General features: G+C 39.7%; 1 non-coding gene across 1 annotated transcript; it reads right to left on the minus strand.

Moving 5' to 3' along the window:
* Nucleotides 1-18,262: 18,262 nt before the first annotated feature.
* LOC111764921 (U6 spliceosomal RNA) lies at nucleotides 18,263-18,366 on the minus strand. Its single transcript, XR_009181974.1, has one exon. It is a non-coding gene; the product is annotated as a U6 spliceosomal RNA (small nuclear RNA).
* Between the last annotated feature and the right edge of the window lie 1,827 nt (nucleotides 18,367-20,193).

A 20,193-nucleotide genomic window follows, 5' to 3' on the forward strand; every position in this document is an offset into this window, starting at 1 on the left:
GGTCACACATCTCTCACTTTAAATAAAAAGCTAGAAATGATTAAATTTATTGAGGAAGGCATGTCAAAAGACAGCAGGCCAAGAGCTAGGCCTTTGTGCCAGTTGGCAAGTTGTGAATGCAAAGGAAAAGTTTTTGAAGGAAATTGTAAGTACTACTCTAGTGAACCCACAAATGTAAAGAAAGCTAGACAGCCTTATTGCTAATATGGAGAAAGTTTTAGTGGTCTGGATAGAAGATCAAACTAGCTACAACATTCCCTTAAGCCAAAACCTAATCCAGAGCAAGGCCCTAACTCTTCAATTGTATGAAGAATGAGAGCAGCGAGGAAGCTGCCGAAGAAAGGTTCAAAGCTAGCAAAGGGAGGTTCATGAGTTTAGAAAAGAAGTCATAGCATAAAAGTGCAAGGTGAAGCAGCAGGTACTGATGTAGAAGCTACAGCAAGCTATCAAAAGATCTAGCTAACATAATTGATGAAGGTGGCTACACTAAGCAACAGATTTCCAGTGTGTATGGAAGAGCATTATTTTGGAAGACAATGCTATCTAGAGCTTTCATAGCTAGAGAGAAGGCAATGCCTGGCTTCAAAACTTCAAAGGACAGACTGATTCTCTTGTTAGGGGCTAATGCAATTGGTGACTTTAGGCTAAAGCAATGAATGCTCTTTTTACCATTCTCAAAATCCCAGGGCCCTTAAGAATTATGCTAGATCTCTGCCTGTGCTCTTTATATGGAACAGCAAACCTAGAGGACAGCACATCAGTTTTCAACATGGTTTACTAACTATTTTAAGTCCTGCTGCTCAGGGAAAAAAAGATTCCTTTCAAGAGAGCTCTGATGAAGAAGTACAAGAAGATTAATGTTTTCATGTCTGGTAACACAACATCCATTCTGCGGCCCATGGATCAAGGAGTAATTTCTACTTTCAAGCCTTAGAAACACATTTGGTAAGACTACAGCTGCCATAGATAGTGATTCCTCTGATGGGTCTGGGCAAAGTCAATTTTCAAGAGAAAATTTGTAGGCCTTACTTTATTACAATACTTGCTTTATTGTGGTGGTCTGAAACTGAACCGTCAATATCTCCAAGGTATGCCTGTATATATGCTATAAACCTCACAATACATTGTTGTTAATTTTTTCAATGGTCAGTTATCTTCCAGAGAAATTAAAAATAAGAAAAAATGTTATATTTTATCATCATCTAGCTTACATTTATTGTGTACTTACTATGTGCTGAGTGCTTTTCTAATTGCTTTGCCTGATCTTAATATTGAATTCTCAAGACAAACCCGTGTGGTAGGTACTATTATATATTTTTTCAGGTAAGAGAGAGAGAGGAAGGTAAATAACTAGCTGAAGTTTAGTCAGCTTGATGGGTTATGAACCCAGGTGATATGGCACGATAGCCTGAGTTTTAACCATTATGCAATACTGCTTCTCTAAATTGGCTATGGCTTCCAATATAGTTTCAAACAGATATAAAAGTGGCATATTTGCCTGATCTTGACTTTATTAAAACTAACTCAAAAGGCTAATTATTAAGTTGGTTTGATGTAGGTTTTCAATAGTTCCTCTTTTATCATTGGTATTCTCTTCATAGTTTGCTAAGTTTTGTTTGATTAAGTGTTGAATTTTGTGAAATGCTTTTCTTTATCTTTTGAGATAATCACGTTTTTCTCCTTTCTTATGTTAAAATGTTGTACTCTATTACTAGATTTTCTAATGTGTCATCCTTGCATTCTCAAGATAAACCTTAGTTGATATTTTTTATTTCCAGTTTGTTAAATGTGACTTGAGGATAGGTATGTGCTATTGTTCAGAAAATTAAAATTGCAAAGAGGAGAGATATTTATAGATAATACTAATTTTAAATGGTAACATAATGGCTTATTAATTAACTGGTTTTAAATTAACTCAATGTATGATATATAATTATCTTCACATGAGAGAGGTTTTCTTAAAGTATTTATTTTTGAGAATATAATCAGTTGTTTCACAGTATTAAAGTATACAAATGACTATACAATGTACAGTGTTGTCTCCCACTCTTGTCCTGATAATGTGGCCTGTGCATAAATTCAAACTTATTCTATATTCAAGTATGCCTAGTTCCCGGAAAGCCAATTGAGAGGTATAAACTCTATAGGCTTTGGATATTGAGGGAGGGTGCAAACTCTCCATGTTAATTCAAGCTTACCTGGCATGTGGGGGGTATGTGTTAATTCAAGCTTACCTGGAATGTGGGGGATATAAGTTAATGCAAAACCTATCTGGTACCAGATAAAACACTGAAACTCTAAGAAACTAACAAGAAAAAAAAAAAAAGGTCCTTTTGCATATAAGCACCGTTTGACTCCCCACTCCTACATCCTCTGTATAAAAGGGACCCAAAAATCCTATACGGGGCTTGGTTTTTATTAGGACAGGAGTCCGCCAAGTCTGGCCAGCATTAAATAATTCTTCCTTCTCAGCTTCTTGCGTCCTGGCCTTCAATACCACGTACACCCGACTTATCTCTGCTACAACACTGACAACTTTGCTAAACAAAAAAAAAAAAACAAAAAAAAACAAAAAACCCATTGTTATCAATTTCTGTGAATTGTTCTGGAGATATTTTGCATTTTTAAGCAAATATATATATTCTCTACCCCACTTTTTTTCCTTCCACAAATGGTAGTATACCCACTGTGATGGTAATTTCATGTGTCAGCTTGGCTAGGTTATGTTGTCCAATTGTTCGTTGTGTTGTTTTTTTAAAGATTTATTGTTTATTTCTCTCCCCTCCCTTCCCCCATTGTCTGCTCTCTGTGTCCATTCGTTGTGTGTTCTTCTGTGTCCACTTTCATTTTTGTCATGCGGCACCAGGAAACTTTCACTTTTTTGTTGCATCATCTTGCTGCATCAGCTCTCCATGTGTGTGGCACCACTCCTGGGTGGGCTGCACTTTTTTTCACACAGGGCAGCTTTCCTTGCAGGGTGTACTCCTTGTGCATGGGGCACCCCTATGCAGGGTACACCCCTGCGTGACACAGCACTCCTTGCATGCATCAGCACTGCGCATGGGCCAGCTCACCACATGGGTCAGGAGGCCCTGGGTATTGAACCCTGGACCCTCCATATGGTAGGTGGATGCTCTATCCATTGAGCCACAACCGCTTTCCCAATTGTTTGTTGATGTAAACATTGGCCTGATTGTTACTGTGAGGGTATTTTGTAGGTGGTTTAAATAGTTAATTGTATCTACAACTGATTATATCTACCATCAACAAAGGAGATTGCCTTCAGTAATGAAAAGAGTCTCCTCATCTAATCAGTTGAAATCCTTAAAGTAACACCTGAGGATTTCAACAGTAAGAAAGAATTTCGACCTCTACTTCTACTTCTGCCAGCCTTTCTCTCCTGGGACTTCAGTATCACCTTCACTGGAGTTTTCAATTTGTGGTCTATCCTACAGAATTAAGACTTGCTAATCCTCATGGTTGTCTGGTTGCATGAGCCAATTGCTGTAATCTCATAGCTACATGTATGTGTTGTCAGTTCTGTTTCTCTGGAGAACCCTAATATACACACCATTCTGCATCCTGCTTTTTTCTTTACTTATCTTGGGAAGTGTGTAAGACAGGGTCCAGTCAGGGACATGGAACTACTAATGTGTGTTATGATACATATGGTATTTATTAGATGAATTAACCTTGCTCAGTTGTAGGAGATGTTGGGGAAATGAATGTCCAGAAGGGAGAGCTGGAGGATCTGAGAAAAAGTCATTCTGAAAGGCTAGTGCGGTGGACAAGCCAGAGCTTGCAAAAAAAGTGGGACCACAAAGGGAGAGGTCTTTGGGAAACTGTTGCCTTTGTGTAGCTACTACTTCTGTGGTCACCTATCAGGAAGAAGAGCTGGCCTGGAATAGAGGACCACACGGAGAGCCTAAAAACCCACTACAGGTACCTTTGTGTGTGTTCATCACTGTGTATGAACCCTGAAAAGCTCATCAAGTAATAGCTGCTGCTTTGCTCCTATTTCTAGTTTTCAAATAAATTTTTGACCAAATCTAACACAGAACCATGCAGTAAAAGGGATTCTGAAAAATGAAGCTCCAAGTTTAACCATATTGACACAGCACAGTCCATCACACAGAGAGTACTTCATACCAATGTGTAAAAAGCTACTTCATTTTTTTAGGTGGGTAATATTGTATAGGTGTAATTGATTTTTTAAACTCATCTCTTCTTGGAGGCCACTTAGGTTGTATTCAGTAGTTTGCTATAACAAGAGTCCTGCAATAACTAGTCTTTTTCATCATGGCAGTTTGAAGCTGGGCAAACCCCAGAAGATCATGTCCTTAGATTAGAGCTAACATTCCTGTTAGGCCTACAAGTTTGACCACGTACAGGTGTAATACTTGTAGCAAGACTACTTCTTAGGTGTAGTGGATTCTTTCATGAGCTGACACGTATTATATATTGTGTCATTTTGCAGTGATAGCATCTATAGCAGTTTGAAGCTTTTGTGGACCCCAGAAAAACTTGTTCGCAGAGCTAATCCATTCTTGTGAGTGTAACCTATTGTGGTGGGACCTTTTGATTAAATTACTTCAGGTAAGGGTCTTTGATTACATTGCATGCCCCAGGGTTGGAATTAAAAGCCACAGATACAGAAAAGCCACAGGGAAAGAGGGCCCCAGAGGCTGGAATCAACAGAGCACAGAGGCATGGAGAGAAGCTCCTGGAAGCTGAGAGAGAAAGCCACAGATGAAGCAGCCAGAAGCTGAAGGCAATAAGAGAGGGGAAGGCAGTGACCCACACAGCTGCCAGGGAGAGAGCTTTACCAGATTCCTTGATTTGGACGTTTTTCTGAGCTTTGGAACTCTGAGTTTAAAAGTTAATAAATCCCCATTGTAAAAGCCAACCCATTTCTACATATTGCATTGGCAGTCTTTAGCAAACTAAGCAGCCATGATGGCTAAATGCTTAATTCCATTAATTTATTAAGAACTACAAAAAGACTATATTCTTTGTGGCAGTTTGATATGGTTTGTGAATTCCAAAATTAGATATTGGATTATGTTTGTGAACTGGTCTGTACCTGGGCATAATTAAATTATGATTAGGGCTTTGATTGGGCCACATTAGTAGGATGTTGAGTTCCTACCCTCTTGGTGGGCAGATATTCAGGTAAAACTACACAGCAGAGCAGAGGACTTAGTTGGAGTTTTGATGTTGGAGTTTTCATTTTGGAGTTTTGAGCTGGAACCCAGGAAAGTAAGCACACAGAGAAGCTTGGTCATGAGGAAAGAGAGAAGGTCTTGGGAAGAGAAACAAACCATTCACCTAGTAGCTTGCAGCTGGCAATAGAGCAGCTGAGCTGGGGAGAGGCAAGCACCAGGAAGAGAGGAACCCAGGAAGCCTGAAACCTTACAGAGGTCGGCAGCCATCTTGCTCCAACACGTGGCAATGAACTTTGGTGAGGGAAGTAACATGCTTTATGGTCTCGTAACTGTAAGCTTCTACCCCAAATAAATACCTAAAAACCAACCAATTTCTGATATTTTGCCTCAGCACCCCTTTTGCTGACTAATACATTCTTATTCAATCATTCCTTCTTGATGTATTGGTTGGAATACTTTTATAAAGAGAAACTAGTCATGTAGTGTTACAGTTTATATAGGAGAGGCAGTGTAAACCCTAAATTTTAAAAAAGATTTATTTATTTCCCCCTTTCCTCCTCTCCCCCTGCCCTTCTGGTTTTTGCTTTCTATATCCATTCGCTGTGTGATCTTCTGTATCTATTTCTCTTTGTGTCTTCTCTTCTTATTTTTTCTCCTCTAGGATTCACTGGGATTTGATCCTGGGGACCCCTGATATGAAGAGAGTTTCCCTGTCAATTGCAGCACCGCCGTTCCTGGTTTCTGCTATACTTCACCTTGATTCTCCCCTTCGTCTCTCTTTTGTTGTGTCATCATCTCGCTGCGTGACTCACTTGTGCGAGCACTGGCTCACCGCATGAGCATTTGGCTCACCACGCAGGCACTCACGTGTAGTCACTCGGCTAACAATGTGGGTGCTGGCTTTCTTGTGCAGGCATGCTTTCTCGTCTTTTTCACCAGGAGGCCCCAGGGATCAAACCTGGGTCCTCTCATATAGTAGGTGGAAGCTCTATCACTTGAGCCACATCCACTTCCCTAAACCCTCAATTTTTGTGTCTCTATTTGCAAGTTTTCAAACTGAGAATTAGTTTCCTATCATCCTCTAAAAATGATCAATTTGTATATTTTAGTGTAGATTTCAAGAAATTGAAAGTATTGATATATATTTCACTTACTATTCTTGTTTTTCAGTTTTTCTTATCTTTGGCTGGTTGAGTCCCTTCAAGTTGTCTCCTGAGTATCTCTAGTACTCTTCAGTAGCTTCCTTCCTATCTGGTATGACAAAAGTCTAATATTAAAAGGCTGATCTTGTACATTTTCTGCAATACCAGATGGGAATCTGCCATTTTTGTGAGAAACCCTGATTTCCTTTAGTGGTAAATGGTACTTCAAGAGCACAGTCTGGTGCTAGGTATGTAGCTTCTGGATTGGTCATTCTTTTTAAGTCTTTAGTAGCTAGAGCTGGAAATTTTTGTACAAAGAGTTATAAATATATAAATCATATAAATTGACACAAACTCTTAGGAATATAATTATGTAAATAAAATGTTACCTAGTTAAATATATGATTTAGCATATTTTGTCATAAATATGTATAATATAAATGGTAGAATTTATAATCATGTTAATTATATTATATAATTATGTAAATACTGTTTTTAAGATAAAGTACCTCATTAATTTATACTAACTTCTAACTCAAATCCAGTACCATAAATTTTTTACCTACACATTTTAATCTTACATCTTTATCTCCTTTCTACCCTGAGAATCCTGGTTCCTGTCGAAAAATTAACAATCTTGTGGATTTCTCCATCTGCATCCTAATTAGTTATCTTCCACCGAATTTTCTAAATTTTCGGTTTCATTGTTTTTATGATTTAAAGGATATCATCATCTCCTAGAGCATGGCTTTAGATTAGCAAATTCAGATCACTTTGAGGGCAGCTTTTGTTTTAACCCGCCCCTGGTAAAGGCTGTGTCAGGGATTGTTCCAATCCTGCTCAGGACAAAGCCTGCATCAGCCATTGTTTCATCCTGCTCTGGACAGGGACAGGGGCAAAGGCAGTGGAGATTAAAAGATGCAGGGCTTCCTCAGATCCGTGAGGGGCGGTTAGCTGAAAGGCTGCATTTGCTCATGGGGCCAAGAAAGCTCAGCTTTGGGAACTATCAGAAGTTTTTGGCACTCTTCCTGACACCTTCCACAGGGTGCTTTGGAGCCAGTCTGTGCCCCTTTTGTGGGTCCCTGGCCGTGTTTTGGCTGGGAAATACCAAATTGGAAAAGTCCTCCCGAGGATGACCCTCCACCCAGAATTCGCCTCCAGGAAAAAGCAGTGTGAGACAACAAAAGGAGTATAAAAAACTATAGAAGCACCCAATTTGGGATGAAGGCCTGCTAGCTCTATATACCTGGGAGAGGAAGAGTTGTTGCTTAGAAAACTGAGGAAACAACCAAACTCTTGTAAACAGGATAACTCCAAACAGCTAACAGACAAAAGCCCAGGGCAAAACAGAGGCCAGTAGGACAGAGAAAATCCTGCACAGAACATTTGCGTTGGGCAAAACTCAAGAAAATCTTGTCTTACCACCTGCTGGCTACAAAACCAGGAAATAAACATCCCAGGGAATACATACCAGAGTTAAAATGTTAAAATAATAAAATGTACACTGTGCAACAAAAGAATTCAGGACAAACAGGAAATGACGGCCCATCCAAAGGCAGAGGATAAAAATACATAAATCGCCAACAAGATGAATATGTGGATATACCAAACAAACCCTTTTAAAAAGTGATCTTAAAAATGCTGAAGGAGAAGAAAGAAAGGACAGAGAAGGAACTGCAGGATACCAGGAAAACAATGAATGAACAATATGAGAGTCTAATAAGTAAAGAGAGATTTTGAAAAGAAACTGAGCAAACACTGAAATGAAAAATGCCCAGGAGGGTTTGAAGAGCAGAATGAAGCTGGCAGGAGACATGTGATGAGCTGGCCCACATGCAGTGCTGATGTGCGCAAGGAGTGCTGTGCCATGCAGGGGTGTCCCCTGCGCAGAGGAGCCCCACGTGCAAGGAGTGAGCCCTGTAAGGAGAGCCGCCCAGCGCGAAAGGAAGTGCAGCTTGCCCAAGAATGGCACCGTACACACGGAGAGCTGACATAGCAAAATGATGCAACAAAAAGAGACACAGATTTCAGGTGCCACTGACAAGAATAGAAGTGGACACAGAGGACAGACAACTGGGGTGAGGAGAAAGGGAGAGAAATTTTTTTTTAAATGGTGGGGGTGGGGAGAGATGTAGCTCAGTAGTTAAGTGCCTGCTTCTCATGTACAAGGCCCTGATTCACTCCCTGGTACCTCTTAGAAAAAATAAGTAAATAAAATAAAATGTATTTTTAAAAAAATGGTGGAGGACAGTAGGCTATAGGAAAAGTATATGTGCATGCTACTTAAGTTAAGTTGATATTATATAACAAATATAATTGTTACATATTTAGAATGTTAAATTTTAACCCTATGGTAACCACAAGGAAAACAGGTTAAAACATATATCTGGATGGAAATGCAAAGGCACCCAATATGGTACAACACAAGAAAGCAAATAAATATGAGAGTAGGCTTTAACAGAAGTGATGGCCAAAAAAGATAGAAGACATTCAAAGGCTAAATAGCAAAACGGCAGAAGAAAGACCTGTATTTTCAATAGTGACCTTCAATGTAAATGGATGAAACTCTCCAGTCAAAAGGCAGAGATTGGCAGAATAGATGAAAAGCATGACCCAGCTATATGCTGTGGGCAGGAAAGTCACCTTAAATTCAAAGATACAAGTAGGTTGATGGTGAAAGGATGGATGAAAAAAAAAAACCAAACCCTATTCAAGTAGTAAATAAAGGAGAACTGGGGTAGCTTTACTAACATTAGATAAAATAGATTTTAAGTCAAAAAGAGTTTCAAGGAGTAAAGATGGTCATTGCGTATTTTCTGATCACAGTAGGAAAAAAGCTAGAAATCAGTAACAAAGGGATAACAGGAAAATTCTCAAATATGTGGAAATTAACAACATATGCTCAATGTATGGGTTAAAGAGTAAATAAGAAGCAGAAGTAGGAAACATCTTGAGGTGAATGAAAATGAAAATACAACATACCAAAACTTACGGGATACAGTGAAGGCAGCACTGAGGGAAATTTATAGTTCTAAATGCTTACATTAAAAAAGAAGAGAGAATTCGAATCAGAGACGTGGCCTCAAAACAGGAAGAATTGAAAAAAGAAGAGCAAACAGAAGGAAGGAAAGGAAATAACAGCGAATAGAGTGGAGATAAATGAAAGAAAACAAAAACAGAAAACAGTAGAGAGTATCAAGAAAACCAAAAGCTGATTCTTGTGTCAACAAATCCAAAAGGTGGTTCTTTAAAAGGATCAGCAAAATCAACAAATCTTTAGCTAGACTGATGAAGAAAAAAAGACAATACAAATAACAAAATAAAGAGGAGGGCATTGCTACCAACCCTGCTGAAATAAAATGGACTATAAGTGGATACTATGAACAAAAGTTTTGAAAACAAATTAGGTACCTTAAATGAAATGAACAAATTCTTAGAAACACACAAACTATATTTTCTCAAGAAGAAATAGAAGTTCTCAACAAACCAATTGGTAGTAGAGATTGAATGAATAATCAAAATCCTCCCAACAAAGAAATTCTACTAAACACTCCAAGAAGACTTAACTCCAATTCTGTTCAAACTCATCCCCAAAATTGAAGAGGTGGGAATACTCTCTAACTCATTACAAGGTCAATATTCTGATACTAAAGCTGGATAAAGATACCACAAAAAAAAAAAAAAAAAAGAAGAAAACTACAGAGCAATATTTCTTTTGAATATAGATGCAAAAAGCCTCAACAACATAACTAAAACCAAACCCAACAGCATACTAAAAGAATTATACACCATGATCAATTGAGATTTATCCCTGATATGCAAGGTTGAAGGAACAAAACCACATGATCATCTCAATTGACACAGATAAGGCATTTGACAAAATCCAGCACCCCTTCTAGATAAAAGCACTTAGCACACTAGGAATAGAAGGAAACTTCCTCAACATGATAAAGAACATATGTGAAAGCACACAGCTAACATCCTACATAATGGTGAAAGACTGAACTCTTTCCCTGTAAGATCAGGAACAAGACAAGGATGCCCACTGTGATAGTTTTAAGTTCCTTGATGAATCCCAAAAAGAAAAAAAATGTTTTTTAATCCATTCCTGTGGGTATGGAGCCCTTTTTTTTTTAAGATTTATTTATTTATTTATTTCTCTCCCCTCCTCCCCCACCCTGGTTGTCTGTTCTCTGTGTCTATTTGCTGTGTCGTCTTCTTTGTCCGCTTCTGTTGTTGTCAGTGGCACAGGAATCTGTGTTTCTTTTTGTTGCATTATCTTGTTGTGTCAGCTCTCCCTGTGTGTGGCGCCATTCCTGGGCAGGCTGCACTCTCTTTCGCGCTGGGTGGCTCTCCTTATGGGGCGCACTCCTTGCGCATGGGGCTCCCCTACACGGGGACACCCCTGTGTGGCACAGCACTCCTTGTGCGCATCAGCACTGTGCATGGGCCAGCTCCACACGGCTCTCCACACAGGGTTTGAACCGTGGACATCCCATGTGGTAGACGGACACCCTAACCACTGGGCCAGGTCTGCTTCTCAATATGGGGCCCTTTTGATTGGAAAAATGTTGGGTTTCTGCCCTCTTCCTGGACCTTATATAAACGTAGAGGAAGAGATGCACAGGAAAAGGGAACTCTGCCATTTTGACTCAACCATGTAAGACAGAGGACTCCAGGTTTGCCCACAGCTGCAGAAAGGCAGAGAAACCCAGAGAGGCTAAAAGAGTTCTGGAGTCTGGAAATAGCAAAGCAAAGGCACAAAAAGAGGCCCCTGAGTTGCTAGACCCAAGGAGCAGCTCAAAGCTGAGAAGACAAGCCCTGCCATATATCTGATTACCATCTGGCAGGATGCCATGGGCATTAATAACTGACTTTGGTGAGAAAGCATCTCTGATGTTGTCTTGATTTGGACATTTCATGGACTTGAAACTGTAAACTTTTACCCCAGGTAAAATTTCTATTTATGAATGTCAACCCATTTCTGGTGTTTTGCATCAACAGTAGCTGTGGTAAACTAAGACACCCATTATCATCACTGTTATTCAATATTGTACAGAAGTTCTAGCCAGAGCAATTAGGCAAGAAAAAGAAATAAAAGGAATCCAAATTGGAAAGGAAGAATTAAACTTTTCCTATTTGCAGATGATATAATCCTATTTACAGAAAATCCTGAAAAAGGCACAACAAAGCTCATAGAGCTGATAAATGAATTCAGCAAAATGGAGGGGTACAAGATTAATACCCATAAATCAGTAGTGTTTCTATACATAAGCAATGAATAATCAAAACAAGAAATCAAGAAAAAAATTCCTACACAATGGCAACTAAAATAATCATATCTCAGAATAAATCAAACCAAGTATATAAAGGACTTGAACACAGAAAACTAAAAAAAATTTTGCTAAACGAAATTAAAGATGACCTAACTAAATAAATGGAGGGTCATTTTGTATTCATGGATTGGAAGACTAAATATCATTAAAATATCAATACTACCCAAAGAAATTTATAGATTCAATGCAATCCGAATCAAAATTCCAACAATCTTCTTTGCAGAAATGGAAAAGCCAATCATCAAATTTATGTGGAAGGGTAAGGGGCCCTGACTAGCTAAAGCTACCTTGAAAATGAAGAATGAAATAGGAGGACTCAGACTTCTTGACCTTAAAACTTATTACAAAGCCACAGTAATCAAAAGAGCATGTAATCAAAAGAGCCCAAAGACAGACATGTAGACCAATGGAATAGAATCAACAGCTTAGAAATCAGCCCTCACATTTATGGCCAAATGATTTTTGACAAGGGGCAAAGACCACTCAATTGGGAAAGAATAGTCTCTTCAACAAATGGTGCTTGGAAAACTAATCTCCATTTGAGGGGAAAAAAAAAGAATCCCTACCTTACACTATATATAGAAAACCAGTTCAAAATAGATCAAAGACCTAAATATAAGAGCTAGAACTTTTTTTTTTTTTAAAGATTTATTTTTATTTATTTAATTCCCCTCCCCTCCCCCGGTTGTCTGTTTTCTGTGTCTTTTTGCTGCGTCTTGTTTCTTTGTCCGCTTTTGTTGTCATCAGCGGCACGGGAAGTGTGGGCAGCACCATTCCTCAACAGGCTGCTCCCTCCTTCGCGCTGGGCGGCTCTCCTTATGGGTGCACTCCTTGCGCGTGGGGCTCCCCTACGCGGGGGACACCCCTGTGTGGCACTGCACTCCTTGCGCGCATCAGCACTGCGCATGGGCCAGCTCCACACGGGTCAAGGAGGCCCGGGGCTTGAACCGCGGACCTCCCATGTGGTAGACGGACGCCCTAACCACTGGGCCAAAGTCCGTTTCCCTAGAGCTAGAACTTTTAAACCCTGAGAAGAAAATGCAGGGAAGTATCTTCAGGATCTTGTGTGTGTTAGTCAAAGGTTTCTTAGACTTTACACACAAAGCACAAGCAAAAAAGAAAACATTGAGGGAAGCAGATGTGGCTCAAGTGATTGGGTTCCCACCTGCCATATGGGAGGTCCCTGGTTTGGTTCCTGGTGCCTCTTGGAGAAGGCAAGTTGGTGCAGCAAGATGACATAACAAGGACAAAGAGGAAAGGCAATGAGAGAGACAACAAACCAGGGAGCTGAGATGGCTCAGGTGATTGAGCACCTCTCTCCTACATGGAAGGTCCTGGGTTCATTTCCCGTTGCCTCTTAAAGAGAAGATAAGCAGACACAGAAAGCATACAGCAAATGGACACAGAGAGCAGACAGTGAATATTTTAAAAAGTGGGGGGTATAAATAAATAAAAATCATCTTAAAAAAAAGAGAACATTGATAAAAGCGACCTCATCAAAAAAAAAATAAGTTTGTTCCTCAAAGAACTTTACCATGAAAGTAAAACAACAACCCTCACCTTGGGAGAAAATATTTGTAAACCACATATCTATAAATGATTAATATTCAGTATGTAGAAAGAAATCTTTCAACTTAACAAAAAAGACAACCCAATTTAAAAATGGTCAAAAGACTTGAACAGACATCTCTCCAAGAAGATATACAATGGCCGGAAAGCACATGAAAAGATGCTCACCATCATTAGCCATCAGGGAAATGCAAATCAAAACTTTAATGAGGTATCACTTCATGCCCATTAGAATGGCTGGTATTAAGAAAAAAACACAGAAAACAACAGGTGTTGGAGAGGATGCGGAGAAATAGCAATACTCATTCATTGCTGATGGTGATGTAAAATGGTGCAGCTGCTTTGGAAAAAAGACAATTTGGTAGTTTCTCAGAACACTACACTTAGTGTGACGTGGCAATCACATTATTAGGTATATATCCAGAAGAACTGAAAGCACGGGCCTGGACAGATATTTTCACAATGATATTTATAGCAACATTATTCACAGTTACTAAAAGATAGATGTAACACAAGTATCCATCAACCATTGGATAGGTAAGTGTGATATATACATAAAATGGAACATTATTATTCAGCCTTAAAAAGGATTGAAATCCTGATACAGGTGACAACATGGATGAACCTTGAAGACATCATGTTGAGTGACATAAGTCACACACAAAATGACAAATTTGTATGATCTCTCTGATTTGAAACAGAGTAATCAAACTCATAGAGTCAGAATCTAGAATTAGTTTACCTGGGAATGGGGTGGGAATAGTGGATGGGAAGTTAAGGTTTAAAATGTACAGGGTTACTATTTTGAATGATTAAAATATTTTGGTAATGTACAGTAGTGATGGTGGCACAACAGTGTGAATGCAATTAACAGCACTGAAATATATGTCTGAATATGATTAAAGGGGAAATGTTAGATAGTATATATGAATAAAGAATAAATTTTTTAAAAACCTGTGAAATTACACTATACAGTGAACCCTAAATTAAACCATGGACTTTAAATTATAGTACCATTATAAAAATGTGCTACCATGAATTGTAACAAATGTTCCATACCAATGCAAAGTGTTGGTAGTGGGGTGGTATAAGGGAATCCTGTATTTTATGCTTGATTTTTTTTATTGCTTGTACTTTTTAAAATTTAAGTTAATAGATCACAAGGAATGTTACATTAAAAAAACATAAGAAAAAAACAAAAAATATAAGAGGTTCCCATATAACCCACTCCCCACCCCCCACCACATCATTTTTGTAAATTATATTTTTTTGAAGATATATACATCACAAAAAAATTACATTAAAAAATATAAGAGGTTCCTGTATACCGCCCCCCCCCCCCACTCCTCTCGCACCAACAACCTCCCCCATCATTGTGGCACATTCATCGCACTCGGTGAAAACATTGTGGGGCACAGCTACCCTTCATAGATAATAGTTTACCCTGTAGTTTGTACTCTCCCCTAGTACATTCAGTGGATTATGGCAGGATATATAAAGTCTAGCATCTGACCCTGCAATATCATTTAGGACAACTCAAATTCCCAAAATGCCCCCACATTACATCTCTTCTACCATCTCCCTGCCCTCAGCAACTACCGTGGCCACTTTCTCCATCTCAATGCTAAAATTTCTTCTAATACTCATCACAATAATTTTATAGTAGAATATCGGTAAGTCCACTCTAGTCCATATTTTATTCCTCCATTCTGTGGACCCTAGGATGGTGATGTCCTCTCCACCTCTAGATTAAGAGGGGGCTTAGATTCCACATGGATGATGGATGCAATTCCTCTGCTTGCAGTTGTAGGCACTCTTGATTGCCTGGTGTGGTGGTTGACCATCTTCACCTCCCTGTTAGTTGACCTGGGTAAGACCAACAAACCAGAGAGTAGGAGTCACCACTCTGCTGAGGCTCAGGGCCCAGCTGGCACCTGGGCAGTCCAGAGATTCAAGTCTCCTGAGTATGGACCATCCCTAGCACCAACCACAGGTTCAGTAAAAGTGGCAGAAGAGACGTGTAGAAAAGTCACATCTGAGTCCAGCTCCATCACACTCAGGAGCACAAATTCCAAAGTAGGGCCCTCTGACATGGCACACAGCTCCAAATCCATCTGCCATGACCATATACCCTGTGGATCTCTGTAGCCGTCAGGAAAACCAGTACCTAGGGTTGTATCTACTTTGGCTTTTTCTGGGGTCCTGCTGAGGTGTGCATAAGCGCGGTCCCTCTGATGACCTCCCAACTCTTTTTGGAAGACTCATAGCCATATAAACTCATTTGTCTTTGCCATTTCCCCCTTTTACTCAAGGTCATAAAGCAGTTTTTAACACTTGATCCAACATGTAGGCTGAGATATTCTGTTGGTCTGAGTTGATCCTTTTATTTGAGGTCTCTTTCTAGTTGCTTCACAAGTTAGTGATTGGTAGCAATCCCTCAGCACCAGGGAGGCTCATCCCTAGGAGTCATGTCCCACATTGCAGGGAAGGTAATGCATTTACATACTAAGTTTGGTTTAGAGAGTGGCCACATTCAAGCAACATGGAGGCTCTCAGGAGGTAACTCTTAGGCACCCTACGGCTCTAGGCCTAGTTCATATTTCAGGCACACAGGCTTCTAAGCACAGTCATCAGTATCAAAAGCTCATTATTGGACCATCCTTCCTTGTTGATCTTAGCCATTGCACTTGGGGGATTATTTTTGTTCCACTGGGGAATGTGACAGAGCTCCCCTGGATGAGAACTCAGCACTCCCTCAGTTGACGTTTATAACTGTAACTACTATAAAAATATCCAACATATATCATAACATATTTATGTCCCCTATATACATGCCCTGGAGAACTCCCCCCTACCCATGTGCCCCCCATCAATAATACCCCACACCAGAGTTCCTCCCCTGCCATACTTGAACCTCTCTATGATCCAAAACTTCTTCAACAATGAATCCTAATATATTGCCAAATTCAATTAATAGGAAATTGAAATATAGTGATGGGTTTAAAGTTTAGAAATAGAATACATAGTAATTTAGAAATATTAAAGTAAAAATAAATTGGTGTATTAATAAAATGAAAAATATTATAAAACTTTGTTTCTAATGTTTTCCCTTTCATCACTGTAATAGGTATTGCCCTTATTTTATAACACTCTACTTAGAGTTAATATTGTACCACATCACATAAACTATTTTATTTTATTTTATTTTTTAAAAAAATATTACATTCAAAAAATATGAGGTCCCATTCAACCCCACCGCCCCCACCCCCTACTCCCCCCCACAGCAACACTCTCTCCCATCATCATGACACATCCATTGCACCTGGTAAGTACATCTCTGAGCATCGCTGCACCCCATAGTCAATGGTCCACTTCATAGCCCACACTCTCCCACGTTCCATCCAGTGGGACCTGGGGGGATCTACAATGTCCCATAGTTTTCCGTGAAGCACCACCCAGGACAACTCCACGTCCCGAAAATGCCTCCCCATCTCATCTCTTCCTCCCATTCCCCGCACCCAGCAGCCACCATGGCCACCCTTCCCACACCAATGCCACATTTTCTCTGTGGACATTGGATTGGTTGTGTCCATTGCACATCTATGTCAAGTGGGGGCTTAGATTCCACATGGATACTGGATGCACTCCTCCTGCTTTCAGTTGTAGGCACTCTAGGCTCCATGGTGTGATGGTTGACATTCTTCAACTCCATGTTAGCTGAGTGGGGTAAGTCCAATAAATCACTGTAGGAGCTGAAGTCTGTTGAGGCTCAGGGCCTAGCTATCATATTGTCAGTCCGGCGATTCAGATCCCCTAAATATATCTTAAACCCCAGCACCAACTACAATTCCAGTAAAGTAGCATGAAAGTCTTGTGAAAAGAGATCCTGTCTGAGTCCAGTTCCATCACGCAGAAACACCAGCTCCAAAGAAGGGCCGGCTGACATGGCAGTGAACCCCATCTGCCATGACCATAGAACCCTCGGGTCTCTTTATTCTCCATACCCCTCTCCTTTATATTACAGTTGTCATACATCTTAAATCGAGATATATGATAACTTCCATTTTACAATGTCATAGTTTTTGCCTATATTGTTGTATATATTTTAATGAAATTAATGTAAAATAATAGACTTTTATATCTACTCCATATTTACCATTTAAGGTCCCCTTAATTTCCTTGTGAAGATCTTTATTTCTATGTCATAGTCTATCCTTTCTGCCTGAAGTTCTTCCTTTAGCAGTTTTTGTAAGGCATATTTGCTGACAATGAATTTTTGTGGTTTTCTTTTATCAAAATATGTTTATTTTAAAACCGTTGTCAGGTATACAACCATTACCACCATCTAGTACCAAAATTTTTCCATGACCCCAAACAGAAACTCTGTAGCAATTAAGCATTAACTCTGCATTCCCCACCTTCACCCCATATCCCTGATAATCTTTATTATAAATTCTAACTATATATTTGCATATTCAAATTATTTTACATAAATGAGATAATAAAATATCTGTCCTTTTGTGTCTGTTTCATTTTACTCAGCATATCTTCAAGGGTCATCCATGTTGCAGCATGTTTCAGAACTTTATTCCTTTTTAACAGCTCAGTAATATTCCATTGTGTGTAAATACCATATTTTATTTATCCATTCATCCATCAATGGATGCTTGATTTGCTTCCACCTTTTGTCAATTGTGAATAATACTGCTGTGAACATTGGTTTGCAGATAACTGTTCAAGGTCTTGCTTTCAATTCTCTTGATTAAATACTTAGAAGTGGAATTACCAGGTCATATGCTAATTCCACTCTTAACTATCTGAAGAACTACCAAAGTCTTTTCCACAGTAGCTGTGCCATTGTACTTTCCTAATAACAATGTATGAGGGCTATTGTTCTCCATAACCCCTTCACACTTGTTATTTTCCATTTTATAATAATAGTCATTCTACTGGGTGTAAAACATTATTTTTTTTCAAGTCTTTGATTTTTATTTCTCAAAAAAACTTCCTATTTTTTAAATTTATCTTTCTGACTTTGTGCTTGTGGTTTAAAAATATGGAACGCTTCATGAATTTGCATGCCATCCTAGTGTAGGGGCCATGCTAATCTCTGTATTGTTCCAATTTTAGTATATGTGCTGCCAAAATGAGCATAGAGTATTTTTTCAACATTTCTTTTTTCATTGTTAGCGAAGTAGGTTTACGGAATAATCATATATAAAATTCAGAGTTCTCAAATACCACACTACTATTAACACCTTGCATTAATGTGGTACATTTGTTACAATTTATGAAAGAATGGTTGTATAATTTTACTATTAAGTATAGTTGATCATCATCTCTCCTGCAAAGAAGTGGCTGAGTAGGGTCGGAGTCCTGCTGGACTGGGCTGTTTCGGGGGCTTGCAGGGCAGGAGTGTCTGGACATCGATTTGGTGAGATAGTGACAGAAGAGATTCTTGCAAGAGGTAGAATTTTGGGTTTCTGACACAGAGGTCAGAAGTTGTGGGTGGGTCCCTTCCCCCTAGGGCTGGGCCCAGTTGCAGTGATCCCTGAAAACTTTGTTGTGCTGCGGTGCTCCCAAACCCTGAGTGGGCTTTTTCAGGGGCTTGCAGGGCAGGAGGTATCTGCATGTCGATTTGGTGAGACAGTGACAGAAGAGATTCTTGTGAGAGGTGGAACTTTGGGTTTCTGACACAGAGGTCAGAAGTTGTGGGCGGGAGCCCTCCTCCTAGGGCTGGCGGCCTGGCTGCAGCGATCCCTGAAAACTCTGTTGTGAGGCAGTGTTCTCAAACCCCGTTTTTACCAGATGCGTGGTTCCCAGGTCTGTATCCCCTAAATCCTGGTAGTCCACACTCCAGAGACTTGCACACCTTGAGTCTGCAATATCACAGACTTCCCATTCCCGAATCCACCACACCCTGAGGTCCATCTGAGGTCCTTGATTACCCTAGCCCCCCGTGTTTTGTGTTTTTTGTTGTGGTTTTTTTCTCCTTGAGCTTGGAGGAGTGTACCTGCTGACTTGGGGAGAGTCTGAGAAGAAAGGAGAGGCGAATCTGCTGAGAAAGTCCAATTTATCTAAACGTCCTGGGATAGGAAACTTGGTCTGGGAGAAGGTGGAGTCAGAAAATCAATTAGACCTCCCCTAGCACACTTAAGGGGGAGGGACTGTAGGAGGTGCTATCCAAGCTTCCAGTAGCATATTTGGGGTTTCTGGTGAGGTGTAGGGGCTCTCACACTGGAAATAAAGAGTCATTGTCTTTTCTGTTGAGTTGGTTCAACAAGGACCTACTTGAATCTCCTACCGGACCTCTCAGACAGCTTTCCTGCTGCCCTGGGAAAGAGAGAAGTGAGGAAGGGAGAAAGAGGGAATGTCAGATCCCTAAGCATTTTATTTAACTGCAAAGAGGATTCCTAGCTTGAAACTTTGGTTCTTTTTTTTTTTTTTTTTTTTTTTTGTCACGGTTGCTACTGTTGCATTGTCTCCTGGTCTTTTCTCCTGTTTTATCCCCCAAGGTCCTTTTTCATTTATTTAGTTTTTTTCTCTTTTTCTTTTTCTTGATGGTCCCCCCCCCCCCTTTTTGTTTTGCATACCCTTTTTTTCTCTTTTTTTCCCTCTCTTTTTCTTCTTTTTTATTTTCTTTATATAATAGGTGCTGCAGGGAGCACTTCACATATCCTGTGTTTCCTCATCCTCCATTTCCTCTTTTCTGTGTGTATTGATTTTGGTCACCTACACTCTCCCCTTTCCTCTACATCTTTCTATCCTCCATCATCTACTGTTTCTATTACATTCCACCTCCCTATCTTTGGCCCCCAAATTGTCTGACTTTTTATTTCTAATACCTTTGTTCTGTTTTCTGTCTTTTATCCACTCTTGATATTATTGTCTTTCTTTTCTCTTTCCCTCTCTCATGAAAACACTGGCCTTTTAATTCATACTATATTCCTCCCCATATTCAGTTGACTCTCTCATTATAGG

Source organism: Dasypus novemcinctus, chromosome 19, assembly GCF_030445035.2.
Source record: "Dasypus novemcinctus isolate mDasNov1 chromosome 19, mDasNov1.1.hap2, whole genome shotgun sequence".
Lineage (NCBI taxonomy): Eukaryota > Metazoa > Chordata > Mammalia > Cingulata > Dasypodidae > Dasypus > Dasypus novemcinctus.